Genomic DNA, 8,261 nt, shown 5'->3' with positions numbered 1-8,261 from the left:
ATATTATGAAAAAGACATTTGAAGCCTGAATAATTATATTTTGTATGAAAGAAAATGTAAATGAGATTTTCACAAGCCCATTTTAAAAGCAACAGTTCAGATACGTTATGCTGGATGGCAGTCTGACTCATTCAAGAAAGAAGAGGAATAACATGTCTTACAGAAGTAGCTATAATTAAACAACTATATGAATTTTGAATTGGGTACAGTTAACAAGAGATAAGCCATCATTCATTACCAATTCAGTTTATAATTTTCATTGACATTTTCTATTATTATTTACCTGGGTTTCAAAATTATCTGGTGAATATTATTTGCAATTATGAGAATATCAATGAACAAATTATTTTCCAGCATGAAAAATACATAAAAACTTCTTCAGATAAACATATTTAGGCATTTCACTACCTCTTAAAAAAATCCATGAGAAGAAAGAGGGCTATCGTTATCTATTTAGTTATTAAATTAATTTTATTATACAGCTGTTGTAAGGAAAATGATATAAAGAGGCTACAAAAAATAGTATTCTGTTTGGACAGTGCTGTTCCATGTAAAAAACTATTTCACAGGAATGTGCAAATTCCAGCAACATTACAAAACATTTTCTTAAATTTCAAAGTTAAAAAGCAGTATTGAATTCCGTATTGTTTCATTTTATGCTTACTTCTCATTTGTTTATATTATTTGCTGTGGTATGTCTACACTACTGAAACAAAATGCTTCAATATTTGAAGTTTTATCTTTTTTTTTTTAAAAAAGTACCTGTCTATGAAACATTTTGAAATGTCAGCTTTTCTACTTGGTTGAAGGCAAAAATTATTTTCAATATGTGAGAACTTCCAGACAAGCAGAATTTCTGTTTTCCTACCAAAGCTAGCAATGAAGCCTAGTGTTCACAACCATTTAAGATGCTAATATTTTTCTGCTCATCCTTCCATGCTCTCATGACCAGGAACTGATCAGTGGGTCCATATGAGCAAAAATCCCTTCAGCTGACAGTAAATGCCTCCAAATCAGGAGAAAGCATCAGAGGCTGGGCAAGTATCTATACATCATCTTCTTCACTGCACACACAAACAGTTTTACGTGACTGATTTCCTCAGTATCTTCAATGCTGAAGGAAGGATTTTTAGGGACAAAAGGAAGTCTTCTAACATATAGATAGAGATGATAGCCTTAATGAAAATCAAGCCAGTAACATGCTCATGTAAACTAAGATGGCAAAGAAGTCAGACGATCTTTTCAGAAAAAAGAAAAAAACCTGTTAGTATAATTATAATTATTACTTGGAAACAAAGTAGCATCGTGTTCAATATTTTTGTTAGTAATAAGTATTTTGAAGGACTGTAAAGCAGCATAAGCAGAATTTCCTTGAAAAAAATCTTTTAACTGTGTATTCCAAGAGAAAAATATCTCAAAGCTTTTTTTTTTTTTTTCATTTTCCCCCAGCATTTCTAGTTTTATCTCACTAAGATCTTGTAAACATATTTTTTCCTCTTGTTTTTTTTTTTTTTTTCCTGGAATCCTTCAGACCTCTAATCATTTTTTATGTATTCCATTCCTATTTCTGCCACTGGAGTACTGCAAATCAGCTGTCAAGTCTTTCTTCCTTGAAAGTGTTTACACTGTGTCTTACTGGCAATGCCAGGAATATTATTAAAAAATAGAAGAAAGTAATAAATTCAGTGAAATAATTTATTTGCTGCTTTTTCTATTTGAAAATAAACCCATAACAGAACTTGATTTCTGAAACTACGTCAGTTGTTTTAGTGCTTTCCTCACATACCCTATGGATTTTGGCATTCTATAGTCTCAGACTAGTGATTGTTCACTATTTGTAGACAATTTTTGATCCCAAGTTATGCACCAGTTATAAAAAAAGGACTGTGAAGAACCTGTTTCTCAAGTTATGGCAGCCTTGAACAAAACACGGAAAGTTAGGGTCTAACAACAGCTAAACACAGTTTCTGAGAATCTATAGGTTTTCCTATGACTCCTGCACTTTTCCTGACACTTTCACCTCCAGTTTACACTGAAGAGACAAGGTAACAATGATTCCAGGCTCCATTCCTGTCCAAAATTCACACTTGATAAGAAAATGTGCTATTTGGTGGAGTTCAGGACTTCTGTGAAACTTAGAAGGCATGTTTGCCTCAGAACAGGAGTGAATAATTTGGCCTCCAATGCTTAGTAGGACAATTTATTCCTTGTTTGCAAAAATAACACAGTTATAGACAGAATTAATGACTTTTAGTTTAATTTTTTTTTCCACTTGTTCACTTCTCTTTCCTGAATTTTCTTCCCTTTCTCCTATCTTTTAGGTACAGTGATAGTTCAAGCTCATTCTAAATCAAATGAGAGTATCATGCCCTCTTTCTCTAGCTCATAGATTGAGTTACGTGTCCTCTCTTGTTTCAGCAATGCTGCCTGTCTAATCATGAGCGAGTTGTTTCATGGAGATAGACTGGCAGAAAATGAACTCTGCAAAGAGAAAGCAGGAGTGCCCGATCATGGAAGACCCGGGAGGATGGCACTGCCATGCCAGCTTGGCTCTGAGCATGGTGCTGCGGAAACACCACACAAGTGAAGGCTGGAGGTATTTTTGCCAATACACACAAACTTTTAAAAGGAACTGTAATCTGTAAAAAGAAGTCTTGGCTTTGTTTTTTTAGGGGAAAAAAAAAAGCTTTATCCAAACTTTATCCCAAGAAAAAGGAGAGATTAAAAAGTTGTGCTTCATTCCAAGTTCATATATTTCACTTTCCCATTTTCTTTTTACTCTCTGTGAATACCATCATCCATGTGGAGGTTATAATATAAAGTTCTGAAAAGCTTTTTGAAGAATTAACTGCAATTAGCAAGAGCTTAAGTAGCTCACAAAATTGAGTAGGGTACACTGATGCTTTATTTAGAGAAGTTTACTCTTCTTTTTTTCCAAGTTCTCTCAGTAACTACCCAGTCTTGGTTATTTAATATCACTGCCAAAAAAAATCTGAAAACAACTCAAGATGTAGCTCAGTCATAGGGCATTCCTTCTACATGATAACACTTAGAAGCAATGATAAATGACTTTTTCTTCATTTCTTATGGGCAAATAACTGATATGGTGGAAATGGTGAATGACAGTAACGGAAAGAAAGAATTTGTAGCTAGAAGAGGTTGAAGAGAAAAGAATGCTGTCTATTCAGGAGGATTTTTCATGTCATTCTCTGCATTTGCTTAAGAAAATTACCATAAAAACATGACTAAAGTCAGAGAAGGATCATGCTTTTTGTGGAGAAGAGGGAGGAATTTGCATCACTTGATCATAAACTACGGTGCCTTGGGATTGAGATCTCAGTAAGTACTCAGTACAAGATCTATAGTCATCTAATAAACATTAAAAGTGTTTGCCATGGCTACTTGATTGAAAAATACTGCTACAATTTATCAACTACCATGTGTTATCTAGAATAAAGGCTACCTAAAAGATCTTGAAAAACAGTTCTCAGTGTGATACTCGTATTCAAGAAGGGGGTTTCTCCTTGGCTCAATCATGGATTGACACTATGCATCTACTATGCTCCTGCTATTACCGTTTCTGTCAATGACACAAGGGAAAGCATGCAATCACTAATGAAAATTCCAAGTTGAAAAAAAAAAAAGTAGGAAATGCCAAATAATAATAAGGGCTGAGTAATTTGCTTGAATTACCGAGTTAAACATTCTAAAGAGAGTTTTAATGCAGTCAAAACTGAAGTTAGGTATTATCTCAGAAAAAAACCCCAAACCAAGAGAGCCAGCCAAATACATAGAATGAGGACCCCATCTTAAGAATCAGATAGACATGAAAGGGTCATAGCAGACTAGCAACTCAAGGTGAGTTTTTAGGATGCAGTTTTGTCAAATGGGCTATTAAAATCCCTGGATAGATGAACAGGTTGTAGTGGGCACAAGTAAAGCATGATTGTATGTGATTGATGGGCTGAAAACCAGAAAAGGATAGGTATTCAGATTCTCACATATTTAGAAGATCTTAAAGAAGTTAAGAGGGTGGAGAAAAGAAAATGACATAAGGATTACAGAAATGGTTTACAGTGAGAAATTTTAAAAATTCAATCTGTTTATCTTATCAAAACAAAGCCGAAGAGATGATTTGATGATAGTGTAGAAGTACTTTTTGATTAGCAACAGAATAAAAGCACCTTTCACCCCATCTTTTTCATTCAGTCACTAATATATACATACGTTCTCCACATTTGCAGTCACTTGCACAGCCTTGACAATCCCCCCTGCTAATAATCTACAGGGCAGATGATACAAAAAATTGTTGAAGAATCAAGAAGAGAAATGTTTCTCATTTGGATATTCCTTTATCACTAGAGTGTTAATGCTGCTGTTCCTTGGCCTCAGGAAAAGTATGCAGACTGACAGTTTGAGGTAGACAAGGACACTTTCAATTGTAGCCTGGAAAGGGTGAAGAATTAATGACATATGGGTAAAACTAATTTGTATTTCTATTTTTAAAATCATCCATTAGACTATCTCGGGAAACTGTTTAATTAATAGCAACACAGGATTTAAAATCACTTATAGCAAATGACTGAAAATACAAATTTCTCATTGTCTCAAGCAGTCATTTCAGAACTACTGTAAACTTCTGTCTCAGATCGACTTAAATTTATAACTGCACAAGCCTAATAGTCTGCATTTATGCTGATGCTAATACTTGTATAGTTACTCAGCAGTTCTGAGCTGATACTGAAATGTAGAAGCTTTTTTTGATACCTTCTTTGTTGTTTTTTGAGTTGCTGATCCATAACGAAAAAATTAATATTCAGTCAAGACTTGCTAGACAAACAGATACTTTATTCTATATTTCACTATCATTTCTCTGAACCCTGCCTATAAATCTGATGGGTTTGCTTAGGAGATTTTAAAGCTGTGTCTAGATTTTTGAAAACACCATCTATCTCATATTCAGTCTGAAACACAGTTTCATAAAGTGTGTAAGCTAAATTATCTGCTGTTTTGCCATTTTTAATCTGCCTCTGCACAGAATGTATAAGATTTTGCTGGGGGTGGAACAGCTGTATTTTATATCTACTTTCTACTTGCTCTTTGCAAATGAGTTTAGTTGTTCAAGGTGTAAAGTAGCAAAGAAATAAACTCTATGTGGCCTAACTAAGAATCCTAGTGGAATTAATTTGTGTACCTCACTGTTTCCTCCAGTACTCCCCCAAGATGTACTTCTGCGGTCAAAATTTACGTAGCTGAACTGTTTCAAAGAATGGAACAGTTGTGACATTTTAGTGTCTGACTTGCCTGTGCTCTCATTGAAGTAAACGGCAACATTTCTATTAATTTGCCTGAAACAGAGAAACCACATCAGTGGATTGAATCAGTTTCCCATGTAGCCAAGAGCTCTGACCCCAGGGCGAAGCAACACCATGTTTCAGAGTAATGTTCAAGAGACCTTGGAAGAAGCAGTTATGAATTGTCTGCTTATTCATGTTGGCTTATGTCTCAAAGCACTGCAAAAATGTAGAGCTTATCAACAACTCTTTATTCCAAACGTCTACTTGGAAGTTCTCATTTTTTCAATATAGGAAGAAAAATGAACATCATATGCAAGATCAGAGCAGCAGACTGCAGCCTTTTAAAAACAAATGCAGAACGTGCCTGTTGCGTTCTGATTTCACTCAGCAATCTGCAATCCACAAAATGTAAGCTTTCAGTAAGATCCTTAGTACAAGACTCAGTACAGATGGGCAGTAATAAGAAAGTAGCTCCCAAGTTGGTAGTGAAATCACCTCAACAGAATCTAGGCCATGATGTGATAAGCACCTTTTAGAGATATTTTAAACAGGAGCTGGGCGAGACCCAACAATGCCAGGCGGAGGTAGTTTATGACTTGACTGAAAGATCTTGCAAGAGAGGAATGAGTTTTCTTCACACAGATAGCCCAGAGCTTCACCTCCTAAAGAACAAAAATATTTGCAACCCCCCCCCCGAAAAGGCCCTCAAGCTCTCTGTGATTTGTACCGCACTCCTTTACATCACTTCATCCACCTAACAAGTGCTAACATGCTTGAAGCAGAGGGGTTGTGTGAAGCACCAATGAGGCATTTCACCGTTAAACGTAAGCATCTAGTGGAAGAAATACGGCTGTTGGTACTTAGCCAGTGCATTCACTGGACTTTGGCAGCATTAGCAAAATAATACAGAGGGGCTGTCATCTGAAATGATATCAGTGGTGATAAGCCAAAAAAGTGAAGGAAGGAAAAAAACCTGATATCAAAAAAGATATTTCTACTGCGATAATTAACTACCATTATTTTATTAGAGAAAAATGGGCACAGCAAAATCACAGCTATTCAGATCACTCTTAACAACAGCTGAAGTAGCTCTTTGAAACAAGCTCCATTTAAATTTAAGGGTGAATCAGCAATGAATAGACAGGCATGAGACAATCCACAACAGCTTGATTTAGTTAAGTATCCCAAACTTCACCTGAATGTCTCAGCAGCTTCATTAAATTGGCATGGGATTCTCATGGCTGCAGGATTTCTCCCAAGAGGTGTGTATTTGTCTGCTCTAGTATTCACAGCAGCATTCAGGGATAATTCTGATAGAACACTTGTACATGTTTTGGACAGTAAAGATCCAATTCTTACTTCATACTGTTGGAAATGACAAGTAACCTTCTTGAGTCTGCCTGAGCTTTACTGATGTCAAACTTGCAGGAGAACAGGTTGGACACCAGGAAATAAAATTAAATACACAATCAAAAGAGTAAGGATCTGGCAACACTGGAATGTCCATTGCTGATCTAGAATTAAATGAGATGCAGTTCTGCAAAGAACTTCTGTTAAATAACTTTTTTTCAATATTGTGTAACATTCAGTAAGCAGATGTTCTGTGAACTAATGCCTTTTTACAAAGATTTATTTCTAAATGTATATTTCAATTTATTAGGAAAAAAAAAAAAGGTCCCTCTAGGTGAATTTACTTTGCAATTAGATTCCATTTAACATCGCACTGCCAACAACTGCCTGCAAAGGAAGCGAACCTAAATTTATAACTGCAACCCACTGCTATAACAACATAAACACAAGGGTAGCATCCAACCTATTACCTTCGAAAGCCTATAAACAAAAACCTCATCACAGCTAATCTGCCACAGTCAAAAGACTGAATGAACAGATGGGCTTTCCACAGCCCCACAGAGGTTAGCACAGTCTGAAGCTGTTCTGGGGATTTGGGAAGGCTGGCTACTGGCAACACTTCGCCATGAGGTCTCACACGGAAAGCATTCAGGCAGAGAGGAGAAATGTCAGATTGCCTAAGATCACCTGGTGAATGACAACCGAGGCGGACATACCCAGAAGTGGCCCTTAAGCCTGCAACTGGGCATTAAGGTTTGTTGCTGAAATACAGTTTCTGTTAAGCTAAACTTCTGTCGCAGTATCTCCTTTTTCCCCATCCAGCTGCTGCACTTCTGATATCCTGGAAATGTAATTTATCGCTCTCACCACAGTGTTTATTCACAAACTTCGGAAAATGGAGAGCTATCCCTTTAAAGGGAGCTTTCATCACATCAGTCCCATGTATGAAGATGGGCCCGACTGAAATACTGAAAGTCGGTTTTCCCTTTGCCAGCACTGTCTGGAGCTGGATGAGGTATGATATTCCCTGGAAAGTCTTCGGCATTATCACAAAATTGAGAATTTTGACATTTGACCCTGAGTCACGCCCCTACACACCTGAATGCTTTCTGTAGCAAGCTGCTGGAGAAGACTTCATTTGGACTTCTTCATTAGGGGTGTTTGCTATTGGGACCAGTGCACCGACACAGAAGAGTCAGAGATTGCTTTAATGATGTCCTATGTGTCAGGCAATCATATGGGAAAAGGAAGAATCAAGCCCACAAGCCAATAAATATTTAAATGTATCTCCAGTAGGGCATGCAGAGACTTACATGAAGTATGAACAATAAGGGAGTAATTTTGAAAACACTGGCCCACATATTAAATATAAGGTCACACAGCAAGTCAATAGCAAAGGCAGGCAAGCAAAACTCTTGTTTCTCATCACATGTTCACGCCACTTGACAATGATCCAGCTGTGGGTGACACAAACCATAAGGCCTTCAGAGGTTAAAATGCAAATTCAGTTCAGATGCCAGAAATTATATATATATGGGATGATCTCTTTCCTAGTTAAGCCTTTCCATGATCTTAGAGACAGAAAGCTCTGTAAGCTGATTATTCCCCAGTGAA

Source organism: Haliaeetus albicilla, chromosome 5, assembly GCF_947461875.1.
Source record: "Haliaeetus albicilla chromosome 5, bHalAlb1.1, whole genome shotgun sequence".
NCBI classification, from domain to species: domain Eukaryota; kingdom Metazoa; phylum Chordata; class Aves; order Accipitriformes; family Accipitridae; genus Haliaeetus; species Haliaeetus albicilla.
The sequence above is the reverse complement of the archived record's forward strand: the minus strand, read 5'-3'. Positions refer to the sequence as shown.